Source organism: Bos indicus x Bos taurus, chromosome 6 (genome assembly GCF_003369695.1).
Source record: "Bos indicus x Bos taurus breed Angus x Brahman F1 hybrid chromosome 6, Bos_hybrid_MaternalHap_v2.0, whole genome shotgun sequence".
In the NCBI taxonomy this organism is placed as follows: Eukaryota; Metazoa; Chordata; class Mammalia; order Artiodactyla; family Bovidae; genus Bos; species Bos indicus x Bos taurus.
The window spans coordinates 86,816,781-86,841,662 of record NC_040081.1 but is presented as its reverse complement, the minus strand read 5'-3'; the positions used below and the strand labels follow the sequence as shown (position 1 = coordinate 86,841,662).

At 39.0% G+C, this 24,882-nt stretch overlaps 1 protein-coding gene across 1 annotated transcript in view; it reads right to left on the bottom strand.

The window, feature by feature from the left end:
* The window catches only part of NPFFR2 (neuropeptide FF receptor 2), a 76,657-nt gene extending 51,993 nt beyond the window's left edge, over positions 1–24,664 (bottom strand). Inside the window, exon 1 of the mRNA XM_027544708.1 lies at positions 24,239–24,664. The gene's annotated coding sequence lies outside the window, so the exon portion shown is untranslated. The remainder of the gene's footprint in view (positions 1–24,238) is intronic.
* Between the last annotated feature and the right edge of the window lie 218 nt (positions 24,665–24,882).

The window sequence follows — 24,882 nt, the reverse complement described above, 5'->3', positions numbered from 1 at the left end:
AGTGACAAAGAGAAGTATTTCACTGGTTAAGAAGAAAATAAACTGGGAAATTTTATTGTGCAACAATTTAACTTTATTACTACCTGCAAAAGGCACTAGCAGTGGGAAGAAAAAATTGAATTTTTAAAAGTTAACCAAAAGGATTAGCTTTGTGATGGCATATTTTAAAATTGATTTGTAAACTTAACCTATTGTCCTAAAAGGTATAGAGGGCTGCAACAAATAGGAAAAACAGATGTTGAACCTCTAAAGTGAAACTGTCTCTGTCCCAGAGCACTTCTTAATGCCTTGTAGTACAACACCCAGTATTAATATTGCATGCTGCCAAGACCTCATCCTCTTAGTTTTTATCATATATAAGTCAAGCTTTCCTTTCCCAGAAGTTCCACTAGACATTTTCCCTAAATTATTCTGGCAACTGAATTTTAACCAAACATACTTAAGAAAAACCTTAGATCACACTAGAATACTAGCTGTTTATGACACTGCTCACTGCCATAAAATAAGATAAGGAACATAGAAACACATTTCCCATTGTAACAAAGTTCTTTCACCAGTCAGCAACCTAGCCATCATCTCTCCTTCTAATCATTAAGTACACAGAGCACCACTACAGAGAGCACAAATTGGCTTTAACAACCATTAAGATGATAGAAGAAAACCCACATGTCTAAAGATACAATCTATTATTGGGACACCAGGACACGATGGCAGCACTCTGACCCACATTGCAGGAAAACAACTACATATTCTAATGAACTGGTCCTGAAACTCCAATTTGGTTTAATTCCAGAGCAGAGTTAATCTTTATCAAAAAAACAGATGAAACTCTAAATTAAAAAAAACTTAGTCAAATAATTCAAAATAAATCATTAACAGTCCAGAAATTTTATTTTCCCTAAGCTTGTTCGCAGGTTGTCAAAGAGGTGACTATTCTTTTATTTTGTTTGTTTGTCTGTTTTTAGCTGCATCGGGTCTTAGTTTTGGCACCCAGTCTTCCCAGAGGCATGTGGGCATTAGTTCCCTGACCAGGGATTGAACCCATGTCACCTGCGTTGGAAGGCGAATTCTTAACCACTGGACCACCAGGGAAGTCCTTAGAACAGATTATTCTCTAACTAACCATGGATACTTTAGAAAACCAGTCAGGTTGCTAGACTGTCACCAAAAGCCAGGTTACAGAAGACAGGGCACATGTAACACGAGTTTTCCAGCCAGACTGACATTCTAGAACCAGACTCCTCTTAAGTATAGAGTTACATTTTCAAAATTTTAAAATTTCAGACTTTTTATTTGTAAGCAATTCCAGAATTACAGGACAGTTACAACAATAATATAAATAACTTCCATATAGTTTTCACTCAGATTCCCCAGCTGCTGACATTTTGCCATATTTATTCTATCATTATTTTTCTATGTATGTGTAGTATTTTCTGAACTCTGTGGCAGTAAGATACTGCTATAAGTCCCCTTAAGCCCCTAAGAACTTTGGTCTCTTTCACAGCTGCAAAACAATGATCAAAATCAGGAAATTATCATTGATAAAAGCACTATCTCATAGGTCTCACTCAAATATTACCACCTCCCGACACTGTCCTTTAGAACCAAAGAAATCTTTCTCTGGTGACGTCTTTCCATCCTCCCTTCCTATCTTTCATAACCTTGACTTCCTGGAAAGTATTATAGGATGTCACCCCATTGTCTAGTGTTTCCTCGGGAGTAGATTCACATTCTGCATTTTTGGCAGAAGTACCACAGAAGCAATTTTGTGGAGGGCACCATATAAGAAAGCACACACTGGGATGTGTACTATCACAGAGGATGCTGACCTTCATTTGCCAGGTTTCTCCAATGTGGAGTCTTTTTCCCTTTCCACTTAAAAGTATATGGTGGGAAACACTCCGAGATAATGTAAATATCCCATTTCTCAGTGTCGTGGGTTGAATTGTGGCTTCCCAAAAACTGCAATGTGGGAGACCTGGGTTCGATCCCTGGGCTTCCTCTAATTGTGGTGAGCAAGAGCTACTCTCCAGTTGCATTGTGTGCACTTATTGTTGTAGATTCTCTTGTGGAGCACAGGCTCTAGAGCGCAGGCTCAGTAGTTGGGGTGCATGGGTTTAGTTGCCCCGAGGCATGTAGAATCCTCCTGGACCGGGGATCGAAACCATATCCTCAGCATTGACAGGCAGATTTTTAACCCACGGGACCACCAAAGAATCCCCTTGTATTCTTGAGTTATAAAAATTGTTTATGTATTCTGGATATAAGCCCTTTGTAAGTTATGTGTTCTGTTACAATATTTACTTCTAGTTTGTGGATTGTTTTTCTGATTGTCTCTTAAAGAGTATAAATTTTTTCCTTTGATTTTGATAGTTAACGATATCTTTTTTTAATGGCTTATTGTTCTTCTGCCATATTTAGGAAATCTTTACCTACACGAATTTGAAAAGATTTTCTATTTTTTAATGGAAATTAAATAGTTTTAGCTCATATTATGCTTGTGCTCAATTTTGGTTCACTTTTTGTGATATGAGGTAAGGGTCGAGAAAAAAAATTTTTTTTCGTGGAGATATCCAGTTGTTTCATTGTAATTTATTCAAAATATTGTCCTTTTCTGATTGACTTACATTGGATAATTTTTCTAAAATAAATTTACCAAATAACTGTGGGTCTATTTCTCTATTATTGTTCTACTGATCTATATGTCTATGCTTAAACTAATAACACTATCTTAATTACTGTAGCTTTACAATAAATCTTGAAATTAAGTAGTCTAAATCCTCCAAATTTGTTCACTTGAAAAGAGTTTGTCTCTTCTAGGTTCTTTGCTTTTCCTTATAGATTAACATCTTACCATTTTCTTAAAAAAAAGTATGCTGAGATGTGCTTGGATTATATTGTATCTGCAAATCAATTTGAAGCGAGCTAAAAATCTCAAAATTGAGTTTTCAAATCCATGAATGTGGATTCAACATATAAATATGGTATTTACCACTACTTATGATATTTAAAGCTAGGAATATAAGAGAATTACCTCTACATGATAACAAACATCTATGCAAACCATAAACTTGCTATCATAGTTTTGGAAAATCACTGAAAATTGTACCTCTCAATAAGGAATAGGCAACGATGCATTTACACTGCTTTAATGTCATACTGTTTCCACTGTTTCCCCATCTATTTCCCATGAAGTGATGGGACCGGATGCCATGATCTTAGTTTTCTGAATGTTGAGCTTTAAGCCAACTTTTTCACTCTCCACTTTCACTTTCATCAAGAGGCTTTTTAGTCCCTCTTCACTTTCTGCCATAAGGGTGGTGTCATCTGCATACCTGAGGTTATTGATATTTCTCCCGGAAATCTTGATTCCAGCTTGTGCTTCTTCCAGCCCAGCGTTTCTCATGATGTAATATGCATATAAGTTAAATAAGCAGGGTGACAATGTACAGCCTTGACGTACTCCTTTTCTTATTTGGAACCAGTCTGTTGTTCCATGTCCAGTTCTAACTGTTGCTTCCTGACCTGCATACAGGTTTCTCAAGAGGCAGGTCAGGTGGTCCTGTATTCCCATCTCTTTCAGAATTTTCCACAGTTTATTGTGATCCACACAGTCAAAGGCTTTGGCATAGTCAATAAAGCAGAAATAGATGTTTTTCTGGAACTCTCTTGCTTTTTCAATGATCCAGCAGATGTTGGCAATCTGACCTCTGGTTCCTCTGCCTTTCCTAAAACCAGCTTGAACATCTGGTAGTTCACGGTTCATGTATTGCTGAAGCCTGGCTTGGAGAATTTTGAGCATTACTTTACTACCGTGTGAGATGAGTGCAATTGTGTGGTAGTTTGGGCATTCTTTGGCACTTCCTTTCTTTGGGATTGGATGACCAACCTAGATAGCATATTGAAAAGCAGAGACATTAGTTTGCCAACAAAGGTCCATCTAGTCAAGGCTATGGTTTTTCCAGTGGTCTTGTATGGATGTGAAAGTTGGACTACAAAGAAAGCTGAGTGCCGAAGAATTGATGCTTTTGAACTGTGGTGTTGGAGAAGACTCTTGCGAGTTCCTTGGATAGCAAGGAGATCCAACCAGTCCATCCTAAAGGAGTCCAGTCCTGGGTGTTCATTGGAAGGACTGATGCTAAATCTGAAACTCCAATACTTCGGCCACCTCATGAGAAGAGTTGACTCATTGGAAAAGACCCTGATGCTGGGAGGGATTGGGGGCAGGAGGAGAAGGGGACAACAGAGGATGAGATGGCTGGACGGCATCACCAACTAGATGCACATGAGTCTGGGTGAACTCCAGGAGTTGGTGATGGACAGGGAGGCCTGGCGTGCTGCGATTCATGGGGTCGCAAAGAGTCGGACATGACTGAGTGACTGAACTGAACTGAACTGAGGTTTGTCATAGCTTGTCTTCTAAGATACAAGCATCTTTTAATTTCATGGCTGCAATCATGTATAAAATATATAACTAATGGAACAAAAGACTGGTTCTAAATAGGAAAAGGAGTACGTCAAGGCTGTATATTGTCACCCTGCTTTTTTAACTTATATGCAGAGTACATCATGAGAAACGCTGGGCTGGAAGAAGCACAAGCTGGAATCAAAATTGCCGGGAGAAATATCAATAACCTCAGATATGCAGATGACAGCACTCTTATGGAAGAAAGTGAAGAGGAACTAAAAAGCCTCTTGATGAAAGTGAAAGTGGAGAGTGAAAAAGTTGGCTTAAAGCTCAACATTCAGAAAACGAAGATCATGGCATCCGGTCCCATCACTTCATGGGAAATAGATGGGGAAACAGTGGAAACAGTGTCAGACTTTATTTTTGGGGGCTCCAAAATCACTGCAGATGGTGACTGCAGCCATGAAATTAAAAGACTCTTACTCCTTGGAAGAAAATTATGACCAACCTAGATAGCATATTCAAAAGCAGAGACATTACTTTGCCAACAAAGGTCCATCTAGTCAAGGCTATGGTTTTTCTAGTGGTCATGTATGGATGTGAGAGTTGGACTGTGAAGAAGGCTGAGTGCCTAAGAATTGATGCTTTTGAACTGTGGTGTTGGATAAGATTCTTGAGAGTCCCTTGGACTGCAAGGAGATACAACCAGTCCATTCTGAAGGAGATCAGCCCTGGGATTTCTTTGGAAGGAATGATGCTAAAGCTGAAAGTCCAGTACTTTGGCCACCTCATGCGAAGAGTTGACTCATTAGAAAAGACTCTGATGCTGGGAGGGATTGGGGGCAAGAAGAGAAGGGGACGACAGAGGATGAGATGGCTGGATGGCATCACTGACTCGATGGATGTGAGTCTGAGTGAACTCCAGGAGTTGGTGATGGACAGGGAGGCCTGGCGTGCTGGGATTCATGGGGTCGCAGAGAGTCAGACATGACTGAGTGACTGAACTGAACTGAACTGAATGAGAACCTACTGTATAGCACAGGCAACTCTACTCAGTGCTCTGTGGTGACCTCAATGGGAAGGAAATATGAAAAAGAGGGGATAAATATGAATCCATGTCTGATTTGCTTTGTGGTACAGCAGAAAGTAACCAACATTGTAATGTAACTATACTCCAATAAAAACTAATTAAAAATTAACCAGTCTTCCTAAATGGAAGAATGTGTTTGGCGTTGCATACATGCCCAGTCGTGTCTGACCCTTTGAGACCCCATGGACTGTAGCCCACCAGGTTTCTATGTTCATGGAATTTTCCAGGCAAGAATACTGGAGTGGCTTTCATTTCCTTCTCCAGGGGATCTTCCCAACCCAGGGATCAAATTTGTATGTCCTGTATCTTTTGCATTGGTAGGCAGATTCTTTACCACTGTGCCACCAACCTAGGGTTAAATTTCATATTTGATGTGCAAAAATAACACACTACATGGGAAAGTTGTGGGAAGAAGGAAAAAAACTTGTTATTTTATCTTAGATAACTCTAGTACAAGTGAATGATGCATTTCAATTGGAAATAGTGCCCTATTTAAATCCCTTTTCTTATAACTTGACCTGTGGGCACTAGATTTATCACTGATGATATCAAATTGTTTCTTCTGCAATTACTGTATCCACTTGGTCAACCTTTACTGATATGATTTTCCTTTTATTTATATTACTATTACAGTTCTGTCTTCTATGGCTACATAAATGTCTTGCATAGACAAAGAAAATTCACTGGTACTGGTTTTCCAGGTAAGGAGATACTAATGTGAGAACAGTTTTAATTAGATGTCTATAAAATAATTGCTCCTATCGAGAATAGAATTGTGGACACAGTGAGTGAAAGAGAGGGTGGGAGAAACTGAGAGAGTAGCATTAAAACATATACATTACCATATGTAAAGTAGATAACCAGTGGGAATTTGCTGTATGACTCAGGGAGCTCAAATCTGATGCTCTCTGACAACCTAGAGGCGTGGGATGGGATGGGAGGTGGGAGGAAGGTGGGAGGAAGGTTTAAGAAGGAGGGGACATATGTATACCTGTGGCTGATTCAAGTTGATATATGACAGAAATGAACACAATATTGTAAGGTAATTATCCTCTAATTAAAAATAGATTTTTAAAAATGAACTAGAAATGTGGAAGTCTTCCCCCCAACTTTTTGGTATTCAGATAAAGGCCATTAAGTAATGTGTGACTATAGCTTTATTCTAAACTGAGCTTATATCTATCTCACCTCAAAGGCTAGCATTCTCTTCAGCTAATACAAAATCTGCAAGGTCTAATAACTGATATTTGGAATTCTTGATATAAACATGAACTTATGAACCCAAGAGAACACAGCTCGTGGATCACACTTTGTAAGTTAAATCTTAGTTATCAAATACTATCATGTTCAAGGCTACAATTGTTATAGTTTAAAAAATTCCCCTATCAAACATTTTCCATCTCTTTAAAATAAACAGCAAATAACATTCTGTAGATCCATGGTAGTCTATGTTCTACAGCTTTAGTTAAAAGATAGCTTCTTAGGTCCTTTTGCCCATATTAACCAAAATGCTGCTAAGTCGCTTCACTCGTGTCTAACTCTGTGCGACCCCATGGACTGCAGCCTACCAGGCCTCTCCATCCACGGGACTCTCCAGGCAAGAACACTGGAGTGGGTTTCCATTTCCTTCTCCAATGCATGAAAGTGGAAAGTGAAAGTGAAGTCGCTCAGTCGTGTCCGACTCCCAGCGACCCCATGGACTGCAGCCTATCAGGCTCCTCCATCCATGGGATTTTCCAGGCAACAGTACTGGAGTGGGGTGCTTTTGCCTTCTCCAATTTAACCACTCTCAAAAGCCTTATTGCACAGTATCCTAGCAAGCTATATTAAAATTTGTCCATACTGAATGCATTGGAACATACACATATCCTTTATGAAGACACAAAGGTATAACAAAAGGATAATCAAAGAAACAACTCAATCTTGAAACTGTCAAATTCCATATAATTAAATGTACCGTGGCTCTTGTTTCCAAATAGTAATTTTAAGAAGACAAGCTCTAAACTCAAACAGTTTTGCTTTTGCACTGTTATCCTTGTTATTCACTTATATAGAAAACCACCCAATTATGTTGTATAACAGAGCACTAAAACTATTAAACACAAACCTAAAAGCTAGGTTTTTAAGTATTTGCATATGAGATAAGTGCTTTCAATTTTAATGACATGTTCCACAGAGAACACGTTAGTTGACCTAGTAGTACTCCTTAATGCTTTACTCACAAAGTGTTCAGAGGAGGGGGAGTGTTTTCCTTTTCTCTGTTGGAAGGTGTATTGCTATTTTTCTTTACAAGATCCTCAAAAGTTGTGACCTTGTGGTGGATGGATGTATGCTCTAGCAGAAAAGACATCAAGTAGGAGGATAGGAAATGTGACACCTCATCTTGGCTGTCCCTAAGTTATGTGGCTTGATATTTATACATTTTAGTTTGATATTTATACATTATAGTTTGATAATCTATAAAATTAAGAAGAAAAGAAAAATTATGGCTAATGTTCTTTCTAGCTCTAAAAGTTCATATTAGCTTCAATGAAACTCAAGATTACTGATCACAAGTGGAAAAATAGTGTGAACATATTGCAAAAGGAGATAAGGGAAAAAATTTTGGTCACATTACCAAAGGACTATAAAGAAAGCCTCAGTACTCATATCTCTTGCCACCGATCACTTCATTTAAAACATAATTTTCTCACACAAGAGTCCTTGTACAGTTGTATATCATTAATATGTATATTTTTCTTTTAGCTAATTTTCAAGAAATTTATTTATTTTTTCCATTAGGTACTTCTTTCATTCTCTCACATGAGATCTTTCACATGAATATAAATGTATTGCAGATTGCCTCAACTAACACTTGTGAGATAATAAGTAGCAAAGGAAAATTACTATTGCAACTTACGTTTTAAAACTTATTTTTTTCAAAAACTTAATATTTTTGATATTAATAAATATCAAATTAAAAAGAGTGCATGATAATTAGAAAATACAGAAAATATAAACAAAATTGGAAAACCCAAATTACTACCACTAGAGGTAGAATCCCCTCCTCTTGAAATGTTTCCATATTGAAAGAAATTTTCTCAGATGAGCCTTCTGAGGCTTCAGTCACTCACTCCTCTGATAAGACTTAAGGAATCTGGGAGAAAAAAACCAAAGAATCTGTTCTTTCTATTACTCTCTTGGAACTTGGTGCCTATAAGGATTATATGATCTGTATTCACAATCATATAAATTGTGTGAACTGGGTTGTTTCCCTGTATTTGAGGAATTAAGTGGAAAATGGTCCAATTTAGGAATAACTTTTAGAGGAAATTCCCTTGCCCACAGTTTCATCAGTAATAAAGCTGTTTCTTTAATTGAAATATAGCTGACTTACAATATTGTGTTAGTTTCAGGTATACATGAAAAGTGATTCAAATAGATAGATGGAGGGAATTTCCTGGCAGTCCAGTGGTTAGGACTCCTTGCTTTCACTGCCGAGGGTGCAAGTTTCAATCCTACTTAGGGAACTAAGATCCCACAAGCCATGTGGCACAGCTAAAAAAAAAAAAAAAATATATATATATATATATATATATATATATCAAGTTCAGATAGATAGATATAAATATATTTTTTCAGATTCTTCTTCATCATAGTCTATTGCAAGATGTTGAATATAGTTCCCTGTGTTATACAGTAGGTCCTTATTTATCTATTTTATATATAGTAGCGTGTATCTATTAATAATTTATCCCTCCCCTCACCCTTTCCCCTTTGGTAACCATAATATTGTTCTCACTGTTTGTGAGTCTGTTTCTATTTTGTAAATAAGTTCATTGGTATTAGTTTTTAGTTTCAATATATAAATGATATCATACAATATTTACCTCTGTCTTACTTACTTCCCTTAATATGATATTCTCTAGGTCCATCCACTTTCCTGCAGATGGCAATATTTCACTTTGTTAAGTCTACATAGTATTCTATTGTATACACACGCCAAATATTTTTAAACCAGTTGTCTGTTAATAGACACTTAGGTTGCTCCCGTGTCTTGGCTATTGTAAATAGTGTCACCATGAACACTGAGGTATATGAATCTTTTCAAATTAGAGCTTTCATCTTTTCCAGATACATGCTCCAGAGTGGGATTGCCAGGTCACTTGGTAGTAGCTCTATTCTCAGCTTTTTAAGGAACCTCCATACTGTTCTCCATGTGGCTTCACCAATTTACACTCACACCAACAGTGTAGAGGGGTAATAAAGCTATTATTTTAAGTCTCCATGACTTAAACTGCTGCATCTATATCTAAAAGGCTCCAAACTCAAGTGGGCAGAAAAGAAATTATTATAAAGTGTAAAACTTCATAGAACCCCAACTACTAACACGTCAGCATATTTTTCTATAATTTTTATTCATTCATTCATACATTAATTCATGCATTCATTCAGTATATTCTGCTATTAACTAAACACAATACTCAGACTTACCAGCCTTCAAAAAGCTAATAGTCCTGCATAAAAGACAAACAGTAGTCAGTTAACTATAATACAAGGATGATGACTAGTATGAGTGTGGACCCTGAGCTCTAAGGCAAGCATATCAGAGAAACCTCTCTAACCTGGACTGAACAGGCCTCCTGTGGGGGGCGGGAAAAAATTAAGTCAAGAATAAGTCGTATTGAGGCAGAGAATACCACTTGGGTGGGGGGAGGTCAGTGAGAATTACAGAATTCAATATTCACCAAAACTGAGAGGGAAGAGACCCTGGCAGAAGTTCACTTTGGTTACAGCCTAGAGATGGAGAGATAGCATCATGCAAGGGAAGCTCCACATAATAAGCAGATATGGATCGAATCAAAAAGCACCTTTTAGGCTGTAACAAAAACTTAGGTGGTTACCCTAAGGGCAGGGGTTTCCCAGGTGTCACTAGTGGTAAAGAACCTGCCTGCCAATGCAGGAGACCTTAGAGACACAGGTTTGATCACTGGGTTGGGAAGATTCCCTGGAGGAGGGCATGGCAACCCACTCCAATAGTCTTGCCTGGAAAATCCCCGTGGACAGAGGAGCCTGGTGAGCTATAGTTCATGAGGTCGCAAAGAGTTGGACATGACTGGAGCAATAGCACACACACATCCTAAGAGCAATGGATGTTAAACACAACCAAACATTATTGCTTATGGGGGTTTTAAATTCAGCATTTTTTATTTACTAGTATTTATATTAAAGCTGCATTTCAAAAATGTTTCAGATGATTAAATACTATTTTATATCTATACTAAATTATTTTGAAATTACCTAAAACTTTACAGTGTCACAACCATAACATATACAGTGCTTGTTTCACTAATATAATTTTTAAAAATTTAGTTATAAGCTACTGCTGTTCAGTCACTCAGTTATGTCCAACTCTGCGACCCCATGAACTGCAGCATGCCAGTCTTCCCTGTCCTTTTCTATCTCCTGGTGTTTGCTCAAACTCACGTTCATTGAATCAGTGACATTAGTTGTTAGAGATCAACAAAACTATATTTTTGCTTCAACATTTTTAAAGTTGTTATTAAAATGACAGAATCTTTATAAATATTTAAGCTATTTATATATTTTTTCTATTTGGTAATTGCTTTTGCATGAAACTTGTCCATTAATATATGAAATCAATCTTAGTGTTTTTCTTACTGATTTAAATGAGGCTTTTATCAAATAACATTTTAATTTTTTTTTTACATTTTTAGAAAACTTTTACCACATTTTTCTGACTTTTCAACTTAAAATTTTTACTATATTTTTATCTTTTTATTTTTTGAAACATTTTAAGTATCAATATAAAGGTCATAATATTATAGACAAGACTTACATATTGATAAGTATTAATATCTATCTTATTTGTTGCAAGACTGTTATTTTATAAATGAAATAAAATGTGATGAAGTAAAGCTTCCCAATGCTTTGTCTTTTTGGCTTCAGGCAATCATTTTACATTCTCCCTACAAATATTTGCAAGCAGTAAAATGTATTGACTTGTGGGGATTTGGGTTACTCTGGATCTTTAGTTATCATGCTATGCTATGGTATGCTAAGTCACTTCAGTCGTGTCTGACTCTGTGCGACCCCATAGATGGCAGCCCACCAGGCTCCCCCATCCCTGGGATTCTCCAGGCAAGAACACTGGAGTGGGCTGCCATTTCCTTCTCCAATGCATGAAAGTGAAAAGTGAAAGTGAAGTCGCTCAGTCGTGTCGGACTCTTAGCGACCCTATGGATTGCAGCCTAACAGGCTCCTTCCGTCCATGGGATTTTCCAGGCCATAGTGAGTATTTAATTCTGAAACTTTTTTCTTTTTAACTCAATATAGTGTTTTTCAAGATACTTCCATGTGCATATAGATAGGTCTAGTTCATTCTTTGACTCTCTGAATAATAATAATAAAACATTTAATGAACTTTCTCTGTGTAACAGCCAATGTTCTACACACATTACATGGATTAACTTGTTTATACTTAACTGTTGAGGTAGGTATTATCCATATTTTACAGAGCTACAGAATAAATAGCTGTCTAAAGTTATGACAGTGTTAGTTGCTCAGTCTGTCCGACTCTTTGTAACCCCAAGGAATACAGCCCACCAGACTCCTCAGTCCCTTGAATTCTCCAGGCAAGAACACTGGAGTGAGTTGCCATCCCCTTCTCCAGGGGACTGCGGGATCAAACCCAGGTCTCCCATATTGCAGGCAGATTCTTTATCATTTGAGCCAACAGGCAAGTCCCAAGTTACAACAGAGCAGCGCTCAAATCTTCCCAAAGTTTCTCCATTTAACCAATGCATGACAGCTTCTCTTCGTCCTTAGTGGTAGTATTCCTCATATGAGCATTTATCCATTTTCTAGAGACTTGTTTCCATTTTCTAATTGCAGATAATGCTCTCATCAACACTCTATGACAATGAGATTATACATGTCTCCTTACGTACATATATCAAGCATGTCCATTTTTAATTTTACCAAATATGATGGCTTCCCTGGTGGCTCATATGGTAAAGGGTCTGCCTGGAATGCAGGAGACCTGGGTTTGATCCCTGGGTCAGGAAGATCCTCTGGAGAAGGAAATGGCAACCCACTCTAGTATTCTTGCCTGGAGAATTCTATGGACAGATGAGCCTGGTAGGCTACAGTCCATGGGGTCTCAAAGAGTCAGACAGGACTGAGCGACTAACACTTTCACTTTCATCACTTTCCAAAGTAATCAAACTAAATAAGAGTTTCCATTGCTCTAGTGCTTGGCTCTGATCAGATCAGATCAGATCAGTCGCTCAGTCGTGTCCGACTCTTTGCGACCCCATGAACTTCAGTACGCCAGGCCTCCCAGTCCATCACCAACTCCCGGAGTTCACTCAGACTCACGTCCATCAAGTCAGTGATGCCATCCAGCCATCTCATCCTTTGTCATCCCCTTCTCCTCTTGCCCCCAGTCCCTCCCAGCATCAGAGTCTTTTCCAAAGAGTCAACTCTTCGCATGAGGTGGCCAAAGTACTGGACTTTCAGCTTTAGCATCATTCCTTCCAAAGAAATCCCAGGGCTGATCTCCTTCAGAATGGACTGGTTGGATCTCCTTGCAATCCAAGGGACTCTCAAGAGTCTTCTCCAACACCACAGTTCAAAAGCATCAATTCTTAGGCACTCAGCCTTCTTCACAGTCCAACTCTCACATCCATACATGACCACTAGAAAAACCATAGCCTTAACTAGACGAACCTTTGTTGGCAAAGTAATGTCTCTGCTTTTGAATATGCTATCTAGGTTGGTCATAACTTTCCTTCCAAGGGGTAAGCGTCTTTTAATTTCATGTCTGCAGTCACCATCTGCAGTGATTTTGGAGCCCAGAAAAATAAAGTCTGACACTGTTTCCACTGTTTCCCCATCTATTTCCCATGAAGTGATGGGACCGGATGCCATGATCTTCATTTTCTGAATGTTGAGCTTTAAGCCAACTTTTTCACTCTCCACTTTCACTTTCATCAAGAGGCTTTTGAGTTCCTCTTCACTTTCTGCCATAAGGGTGGTGTCATCTGCATATCTGAGGTTATTGATATTTCTCCTGGCAATCTTGATTCCAGCTTGTGCTTCTTCCAGCCCAGCGTTTCTCATGATGTATTCTGCATATAAGTTAAATAAGCTGGGTGACAATATACAGCCTTGACGTACTCCTTTTCCTATTTGGAACCAGTCTGTTGTTCCATGTCCACTTCTAACTGTTGCTTCCTGACCTGCATACAAATTTCTCAAGAGGCAGATCAGGTGGTCTGGTATTCCCATCTCTTTCAGAATTTTCCACAGTTTATTGTGATCCATACAGTCAAAGGCTTTGGCATAGTCAAAAAAGCAGAAATAGATGTTTTTCTGGAACTCTCTTGCTTTTTCCATGATCCAGTGGATGTTGGCAATTTGATCTCTGGTTCCTCTGCCTTTTCTAAAACTAGCTTGAACATAGCCTTCCTAATTTTTTTCAATCTGATGATTGCAAAAGATACCCTGTATTCATTTTTTTTTCTAGTTTGATCTAAAATTTTTATAATTTTATTAATCACCCCAATTTAGCCTCCATTTAATACTGGTTCAGGTTACATATAAGTATAGCACTGGGTCTCCCTCAGTACTCCAGAATGAAAACATTTTTCCTCTAAAATTCAGAATAACGCTTTAAAGAAATACAAACCAAAGAGCTCAAGAGGAAATTAGCAGTATAATATTCCATATAGTTCAATCTCTCTTTAAGCCTGAGTTCAAATGTCTCCATGCTAATTAAAAAAAATTTTTTTCCCTGGCTTTATAAGATACAGCATTGTGTAAGTCTTTAAAATTCAATGTGCATATATATTGCAAAATGATTACCACATTAGGGTCAGTTACCTCACATAATTACCATTTTTTTTGGTGGTGAGAACAGCTAAGATTTACTCTCTTAAATCTTTTAAGTATATAAAACAATATTGTTAACTATAGTCATGGTGGAGAGTTCTGATAAAGCTCCAGTGGTCTACTGGACAAGGGAATGACAAATCACTTCAGTATTCTTGCCTTGAAACCCCATGAACAGAATGAAAAGGCAAAAATGATATGACACTGTAAGATGAGCCCCCCAGGTCAGTAGGTATCCACTATGCTACTGGGAAAGAGAGGAGAAGTAGCTCTAGAAAGAATGAAGAGGCTAGGCCAAAGCAGAAACAATGCTCAGTTGTGAATCTGGTGGTGAAAGTAAACTCTGATGCTGTAAAGAACAATACTGCATAGGAACCTGGAATGTTAGGTCCATGAGTCAAGGTAAATTGGAAGCGGTCAAGCAGGAGATGGTAAGAGTGAGTATCAAAATTTTAGCAATCAATGAACTAAAATGGGTGGGAACAGGCAAATTTAATTCAGATGGCCATTAGATATACTACTGTGGGCAAGAATCCCTTAGAAGAAATTGAGTAACCCTTATAGTCAACAAAATATTCCTAAATGTAGTACTTAGGTGCAATCTGAAAAATGACTAAATGAACTCAGTCTGTTTCCAAGGCAAACCATTCAACATCACAGTAATCCAAGTCTATGTCCCAAATACTAATGCTAAAGAAGATGAAGTTGAATGGTTCTGTGAAGACCTATAAGACCTTCTAAAACTAACACCAAAAAAAGATGTCCTTTCATCACAGGGGATTGGAATGCAAAAGTAGGAAGTCAAGAGATACCTGGAGTAACAGGCATGTTGGCCTTGGACTACAAAATGTAGCAGGGCAAAGGCTAACAGAATTTTGTAAAGAGAACACAATGGTCACAGCAAACACCCTTTTCCAACAACACAAGCAATGACTTTATGCATGGACATCACCAGATGGTCAACAACGAAATCAGATTGATTATATTTTTTTGCAGCCAAAGATGGAGCAAATACATGGAGCTATACATTCATCATAAACAAGACCTGGAGCTGACTGAGGCTCAGATCATCAGCTCCTTATTGCAAAATTCAGGCTTAAATTGAAGAAAGTAAGGAAAACCACTAGATCATCAGGTATGACCTAAATCAAATCCCTTATGATTATACAGTAGGGGTGATGAATAGATTCAAGGGATTAGATCTGGTATACACAGTTCCTGAAGAACTATGGATGGAGGTTCATAATATTGTATAGGAGGCAGTGACCAAAACCATCCCCAAGGAAAAAATGCAAAAAGGCAAAGTGATTTTATGAGGAGGCCTTACAAATAGTTGAGAAAATAAAAGAAGCAAAAGGCAAAGGAGAAAGGGAAAGATTCACCCAACTGAATACAGTTCCAGAGAATGACAAGGAGAGAAAAGAAAGCCTGCTTAAGTGAATAACAATGAAATAGAGAAAAACAATAGAATGGGAAAGACTAGAGATCTCATCAAGAAAATTGGAAATACCAAGTGAACATTTCATGCAAAGATGGGCACTATAAAGGACAGAAATGGTATGGACCTAACAGAAACAGAAGATCTTAAGAAGAGGTGGCAAGAATACACAAGAACTGTACAAAAAAGACCTTCATGACCCAGATAACCATGATGGTGTGGTTATTCACCTAGAGCCAGACATCCTGGAAGCCTAAGTCAAGTGGGTGTTAGGAAGCATCACTATGAATATAGTTAGTGGAGGTGATGGAATTTCAGTTGAGCTATTTCAAATTCTAAAAGAAGATGCTGTTACAGTACTGCACTCAATATGCCAGCAAATTTGGAAAACTCAGCAGTGGCCACAGGACTGGAAAAGGCCAGTTTTCATTCCAATCCCAAAGAAAGGCAATGCCAAAGAATGTTCAAACTATCGCACAGTTGCACTCATTTCACACACTAGTAAAGTAATGCTCAAAATTCTCCAAACGAGAATAGTACATATACTGAGAACTTCCAGATGTTCAAGCTGGATTTAGAAAAGGCAGAGGAACCAGAGATCAAATTGCCAACATCCGTTGAATTTTGGAAAAGCAAGAGAGTTCCAGAAAAACATCTATTTCTGCTTCATTAACTACACCAAAGCCATTGACTGTGTGGATCACAGCAAACTATTAAATTGTTCAAGAGATGGAAATACCAGACCATCTTACCTGCCTCCTGAGAAATCTGTATGCAGGTCAAGAAGCAACAGCTAGAACTGGACATGAAACAACAGACTGTTTCCAAATTGTGAAAGGAGTATGTCAAGGCTGTATTTGTCACCTTGCTTATTTAACTTCTATGCAGAGTACATCATGAGAAATGCTGGACTGGATGAAGCACAAGCTGGAATCAAGATTGCCGGGAGAAATATCAATAACCTCAGATATGCAGATGATACCACCCTTATGGCAGAAAGTGAAGAAGAACTAAAGAGTCTCTTGATGAAAGTGAAAGAGGAGAGTGAAGAAGCTGGCTTAAAACTCAACATTCAAAAACCCAAGATCATGGCATCTAGTCCCATCACTTAATTCATGGCAAATAGATGGGGAAACAATGGAAATAGTGAGAGACTTTAGTTTTTTGGGCTCCCAAATCACTTCAGATGGTGATTTCAGCCATGAAATTAAAAGATGCTTGCTCCTTGGAAGAAAAGCTATGACCAACCTAGACAGCATATTAAAAAGCAGAGACATGACTTTGCCAACAAAGGTCCATCTAGTCAAAGCTATGGTTTTTCCAGTAGTCATGTATGGATGTGAAAGTTGGACCATAAAGAAGGTTGAGTGCTGAAGAATAGTTGCTTTTGAACTGTGGTTTTGGAGAAGACTCTTGAATGTCCTTTGGACTGCAAGGAGATCAATCCAGTCAATCCTAAAGGAAATCAGTCCTGAATATTCATTGGAAGGACTGATGCTGAAACTGAAGCTCCAATAGTTTAGCCAACTGATGTAAAGAACTGACTCATTGGAAAAGACCTGACTCATAAAAAACCCTGATGCTGGGAAAGATTTAAGGCAAGACTAGAAGGGGATGACAGAGGATGAGATGGTTGGATGGCATCACCAACTCAATGGACATGAGTTTGAGCAAGCTCTCAGAGTTGGTGATGGACAGGGAAGTCTGGCATGCTGCAGTCCATGGGGTTGCAAAGAGTCAGACATGACTGAGTGACTGAACTGAACAGTTGCAATGAAGGGCTTTTCATGAAGTATTAATGAATAAGAAAAATTATACAATTTTGAAAACTGGAAATAAAAAGATTGTGCATGTGTATATACACAAGCATGTGTTCATATGTATACATGTGAATGGTTATAAAAAGCATAGGAAAAGCTAGAATAATAGAACTCAATTGCCAACATGAGTTACTTATGATTCAGTAACAGAGGAGAAAAGAGTGGGCAGAGGCAATTACCAAAGTAAACTGAAGAATTAAGAATTTAGTAGCCACAGAATATGATATAATTTGGGCACTTATATAAAATTACATATGCATATATTTTAAAAACAAATTATTTTAAAGATGAAATTATAATATGCTGATTACAATAATAGAATGGGTGGATTTAACTTTACTTAAAAGTAAATGTTGTAGTATTTTTTACCATATTTTAGTCTTTCTTAGTGCTTAGGCCCAGATTATTTTTAAAAATCCACATACACAGATACCATGGAACCCACATATATTCAAATAGTGCAGTCAGTGGTAACTAAGTGGCTTTTTAAAAACTTTTTCTGCCACATGAAATGAAAAAATATGTACAGATTGACCTTTTAGTTAAGCTAGGATGAGTGGAAAGGAGGATAAAAAAGCATAAAGGAAGAATGGGATTTAAAGACTGAAGTTTTAGCATCTTGATTGGATATGCAAAAGGATACAGGAGAATCTGATGGGTTAATGGAAATGAAATTTTTACTAGGCAAATATTTGCTGAGTCTCTACTGTGTGCCACATTGTTCTAGACACTGAAGCCAGGAGTTAATGTAAAAGCATCAAGTTGATCTCTTGTGGAGTTTACATTCTCCTAGGGAGAGGAAGCTCAAAAGCAAGAGAACACAGACACAAAGATAGTCTCAGTAGCTCAGGCACAGACCAGAGGACACTGTGAGGACAAATAGCCTTAGGAGCACACCAGACCTGATCCCTGCCTGTGCAGCTCTGACGTTTGAGGTTCTCAGGTGGGGAGAAGGCAAGTCCAAAACCTGTAAGGAGGTCTGAGCTTGGAATGTTCCGGGCTGGAGGCACCACATAAGGACAAGGGGAATGAGCACTAAGCATGAACTCAGAATTCATCAGGCTTGCAGACTGTAGACACTTCGAGGGCCTGCTTCTATAGAAAAACTTGAATTAGAAGTTCCTAAAACCTGGACAATCAAAATATGATGAACTGCACGCTCAGGATGGGGTACTTGGGCAGGCTCCTCACAGTCTGCAGTGAACCCCCAGGGCTGCCAGTTGTGGGAGAAGTGTGAACCGTGCTCTGGGTCAGAAACCACTCAAAGCAGCTTTTCCAAGGGAAAGAAGTGGCGACAAAGAGAACAAATCTCCTCAAAGCAGCAGGATTCTAGCCAAAGACTTTCAAGCCTGAAGGAGCACTGTGATATTAATGACATCAGCAGCCATCCAAGGACAAAAAGACTTTGCAAACCTGTTGAGGATGGGGAATTCCAGAAAGGCAACCAGGGGATATGAGTAAAAGACCGAGGAAGCAAGAGGCTATAAACTCTACTAGAGAATCATGTCCAACTCTTTGTGACCCCATGGACTGTAGCCTACCACACTCCTCCATCCATGGGATTTTCCAGGCAAGAGTACTGGAGTGAGTTGCCATTTCCTTCTCCAGAGGATCTTCCCAACCCAGGGATTGAACCTGGGTCTCCCGCGTTGTAGGCAGACACCTTACCATCTGAGCTACCAGAGAAGGCCAAACTCTCATTGTAGGCAGACACTTTACCATCTGAGCTACCAGAGAAGGCCAAACTCTACTAGAGGGTACCTGTTAATCATGCAATGCACTCTGCTTATAAGGGTAGGAAGCTGAGTCCCTAGCGAGCCTACCTTCACTTTAATACCATTGTGTAAGATTGCAGGGACAGGGATGAAATGGTAAAGGAAAAGTTAGAAACTTTAGGTTCTTTCAGTTCACTTCAGTTTATTCGAGTCTTTAAGAAAAGCCATTAAATAAGATACCCTACTTTAAAGGAAAGTAGGAGAGTTCAGGTGACACCTCTCTAAATGTCTCAGTTTTGCAAGGAGACAGGATGTGTGAGATGATGCTCTGTGAAAGAAGTAGTTTGCAAAACTTACAGATCCCTGCTGTTTTCTTCCCCGAAGAAAAGGAGAATCTTTAAAGTCATGAGCAACTTCTTGATCTGAAATTTCCCCTTATTGAGTTTTATGTTCACAGGAAATAAACTAATATACACAACTATTTGATTTGGCTGGAGTTCTGAGGAGAATGGATTCACAAAATCTTTATCCCCTTGCCCTGTTTTCTTTAAATATCTCTTTTCCCAGATAATACTTGAGTTTCTTCTATCTATTTCTGAAAACAGCAATGTGGGTTGGGACCCATTATTTTCACTTAAGAGTAAGCATGCAGATTCTTTTCATTTCTAAGTGAAATAAAAAATACAAATACTCAGAGCTAACTCCAGATCAATTTATGTCCAGTGGTGGGACTTAGGTATAGGCATTTGAAAAAGTTTCACAAGTAATGAATGTTTCCTATTTTGGTTTATAAGAAACTTAATCAAGCCTGTAATATTTATTTCTTCCTAAGAATGCAGCTTTGTTTGTTTAGAAAGGCTTGGCATATGCAGAAATAAGTACTTTGATTGTAAGCTGCTATTACTATGTACTCAGGGGCCCTGCAGGATTGAATTTAAGCTCATGGACTTGAAGGCTACATGAATTCATTATCCCAATTCCTCAGTCTAGCTTACTTTGGGCAAAATCATTTCCAAGCCTCTGTTTCCTTATCGACAAAACTCACTGAAGATTAGCTCTCACTATCTCATTTGACTTTCAGAAACTGTTTTCCAAAACAAGCAGAACTAAAATATTCTCATATGCTTGGTAGACCCTTTAGAATTTTGAAAATGAAGGTCAACTGCAATTCAAAGATGCATTAGTTCCAGCAGAAGATGCCTTAGTCTGTAAGTGCCTCAGTGGAACCCAGATTTTATGCAGACACTTAAATGAAGCCTCTCAACAGCCCAAAAAGAAAATCAGAAATATTGGTAGTGTTTAGACATGTTAAATTTTCAGTAGCAACAAAGTTAAGAGAGAACCAATTTCTTGGCATTTCAGGTGTTATTTTGTTTGTAGTTTCTTTCTTTCTTTAAATTACTGCAGTGGTGTGATTGGGATTCTGCAGCTGTTATGATTCCCCTGATATAATGTGTCTGGTGTGTTAAACTGGAACAGAACTACACCCAGGTTGGCAGGGAACTGGAATAGGGCTTGTCTTCTCAGTCTGTGTGGCATGGAGCTTGACTTTTGTGCTGTTCTGACTCATTTTGACTTTTTGTGTATGAGGGGAGAGTTGGTGAAATATCAAAGAGGCATTCACCCCATGCCTGAAGCTCTGATCATCCTGTGTCCCAATCCTTGATACATCCTGGGGAAGCTGCACTGGTAGGGCTTCCCCGGGGAGGGGGGGGGGGGGGGGGGGCTAGTGGTAAAGAACTTGCTGCCAATGCAGGAGACACAAGAGATACAGGTTTGATCCCTGGGTCAGGAAGCTCCCCCAGAGAAGGAAATGGCAACCCACTCCAGTATTCTTGCTTGTAAAATCCCATGGACAGAGGAGCCTGATAGGCTACAGCCCATAGGGTCGTGAAGTCAGACATGACTGAAGCAACTTAGCACGCATGCATGTACTGGTAACAGCCACTTGAACACATGGAAGGAATTTCTATGCACTTCTCTCATCTCCTCCCCACTGGAGACAGGAAAGACTTTAGATCTGTCAGAGATGGGTGTCCTAAAGAACAATGCTGTGCCAGAGGCTGCACCCAGCACAGTCACCTATACCGCTCCATTCATTCCTTCTAATCGCCCAGTGGAGACAGGAGATAATGATTTTATAGAATTTTCAGGGCCTTGCCTAAGGGTGGCTGCTTTCAAGTAGCAAAACAAGGATATCTGTGACTTCTCACCCTGGGTCGTCTGCCCTCTTATCATCGGAGAAGGCAATGGCACCCCACTCCAGTACTCTTGCCTGGGAAATGGAAACCCAGAGGGGTGAAAAGATTTTAGAAAGCATATTCTAACTTATCCATTTATATTTGAGAAATTTAGACTCAAGTTAAATGATTTGCCTTAGGCACAGAGCCAATGAGAAGCCTGACTGAGAAAAGAACTTTATCTCTTCATTTTTGTAACTCTGGTATCTCAGAATTCCACAAGGTGCTTAAAGGACATGCTGCTGCTGCTGCTAAGTCACTTCAGTAGTGTCCAACTCTGTGTGACCCCATAGACGGCAGCCCACCAGGCTCCTCCATCCCTGGGATTCTCCAGGCAAGAACACTGGAGTGGGTTGCCATTTCCATGAAACTCATTCAAAAAAGCTGTCTGTTGTGGTGACCATTGTAACTCATTGCTGGGGCAGTATCTTTCCATCTGCCTTTGGTTTGATAGAGTAAGGGACCTTCTAGACTCCGAATGTTCAGTTTCAAGGCAATTGGAAAATTCATTTAAGAGCCAGTTTATCCCCCAGAGCTAGAACTTAAAACTAAAGGTAATTAGGAAGGAAAGAAAAATCAGCTGTCAACAGCAGGCTAATCGCAGGCATAAAATTCATGTCTTTAAGAGAACTACTTGGTAAGATTAATATAAAACTATATAGATCTATTTTAGGAACATGAGGTTATATTTATCTTTCTTTCAATATGTACAACAGTTTTAAAGTTTTCATTTAAAATCAACTTACCCTCTCCAGAATAAGGAAAGTAATATTTTACAAAATGATTATTTTTTAATATATGATGCTTTGAGGAACAGTTATTCTTATGTCTGTATTACAGCTGGAGATCCACTCTAGGGCACTACAGTGAAAACATTCATGAATATTTATCAGAGAGTCATTTTCATGAATTTTTTTTATCAGCAATCACACACACTGATAAATAATAATAAATACAAGAACAATAAACAATTTTTGCAGGAGCAAATCACTCACTGGTTAATAGTAAATTTATATCTATACATTCTACAGCCTTTGAATCTGTAAAAAAAGAATACTGGTGTACTTAAAAGGAGCTATGACTTAAAGAATCATAAAAACAAGACAACAAATTTCTAATACAGACTTTTAAATACTTCATAATTTATTCATAAAATGCTCAGGAATAAAAATGTAAGATAAAATAGACAGATAGATGATAGACTAAGAAAAAAATGTTTGAGATTCAAACTTTCCTGAAGATGCCTATGGACAACAAGAAAAATGGCTATTAGGAAGATCTTCTTGGATGATACGGATTTTAGAAAAATATTTATGCTAATAAAAAAGCAGAAGATAACATATGAATAACACATTAATGCATCATCAAGCAATATTGAAATTACATTTTAGGTTATTATAACAACTACTTTTTAATGATGATAATGCAGTATACAGTGAAGACCTGTTCTCCTAAATGATAGCAGCTTTTAACAGATGAAAGACGCTAACCAAACTCTGTTTACAGTTGCCACTCAACTCTCTGTTCATGGTAATGGTTCTATCTTGAGCATTTCACAGCAATTTTGCAAATTCAATCATAACTTAAAATATTAAGATGATTTTACACAAGCTACTTTGGTTTACATAATTAGAGTTGAAGCTGGAAACAGAAATGTGTTTACACATTACAAACCAAAATTTGCCTATCTTTCCCCTCTTTGGTCATTATCAGTTGAAAATGATTTGGATGTATAATGGAAAGAGAAATTTAGACACATGGTTAAAATAACTTTTAATACTTTGATCAGAAAAGAAATCTATCATATTCTTATAACATGCCATCTTTAGATTTGACTCTTTAAAATAAATAATTTTTTGAAATACCTAGTCTAGCTGAGGGCAAAAGAAGGGATAAGCAAATGAATCTTTGTTTCTTAGTTTATAGTTCTGTCTTTAAACAAAAACCATAGCGCAGAACAGAGAATGCTCCTGGTTTTCCACACCGGACACTGTCTTTGACCAAGGGCTGAACTTCTGGCAAATGCCTGGAGTTTTGGTAAAAGACAGGCTAACCTTGGCATTGTCTGGAAATCCTTTCTCACACCCTAGAAAGAGCTTTACAAAAATCTCTCCAAGAGCCTTCAGTGGAGGCTCTGTGCTGGACCTGGATAAAAAAACACATTTTAGCCTTTCTGGCAAATAAAAGCATACAAGATGCAGCCTCACTCACATACCCAAAGATCATTGCTTAAATCATCACAAATGTAGACAGAAGTTTAGAAAACTCGCTAGTATCAGGCATGGACTTCAAGAAGACTCAACAGGAAAGTTATTTTAAAAGGGGGCTGGGGATTGCTATGGAGGGGTTTTAAGTGGCTCCCTCCTCCCGGTTCCTAGCCCCATCCCAGCACTAGGAGCCTGGGAAGAGGCATCAGTGGTCTGGACAGCCTGGGCACAGAAGCCCCAAAAAGTCACGCTGGTGACCAAAGGGAGTCCACAGACAGTGCCCCGTGGGATTAGGAAGGGATTTGGGGAAAGTGGAAAGAATAAAGTCGCAAAATCCAAGATAACACTCCCCAATCGCTAATGCGAATCATCCAAGCCAGCCGCGGGCACTGGGGTTCCCAGCCCAGTCTGACCCGCTCCCCTACCTGCAGACCACGCCCAGGGCAGAGCCCCAGCGGCGTCGAAGTGTCCTGGCTGGGTTTCAGCAACAGGTTCCGAAGATCCTGTCCCGGTTCCACCTGCCACCGCCTGGCGTCTCGGACCCCGCCGGCGCCTGCCTGCAGGCTTCACGCTTGGGGCTGTGTGCTCGCACGCTGGCTCGCCCTCTGCCTCCTGGCCCCCCTCCGATGTAACGTCACTCTCCAGGGGGCAGCAGCCAGCTGCTGGGAGCCCAAAGAAAGTATTCATATCCCGATAAGGGGCATCCGGATACCTCCTTGTGAAATTCAGAATCCGTGTGCAGCAAAGGAAAGCATCACTATGACTAATACTGCGTCTTTGATTGCCTGGCTCCATACTTTGGGCAGGTGATTGAGCTTCCCTGTGTCTGGGATTTCATTGTAAACTACAGATAAGGCTGATAATAGTCACCGGGTAATCTGAGAATGAGTGTGTCTGTGCAAAATGCCTGGGGTGGTGATTGGTACATAGTAAGCATTCGGTAAACCTTATTGTTGTAACATTCTCTTAGGGATAAAGAGTTTATTGCAGGCTGCATGCAGACTGCGAAAACCCTCCCGTTCTCCAAAGTGGACCCTGATCCGTGAGTTCTTGCAAAGACCTTTTAGCT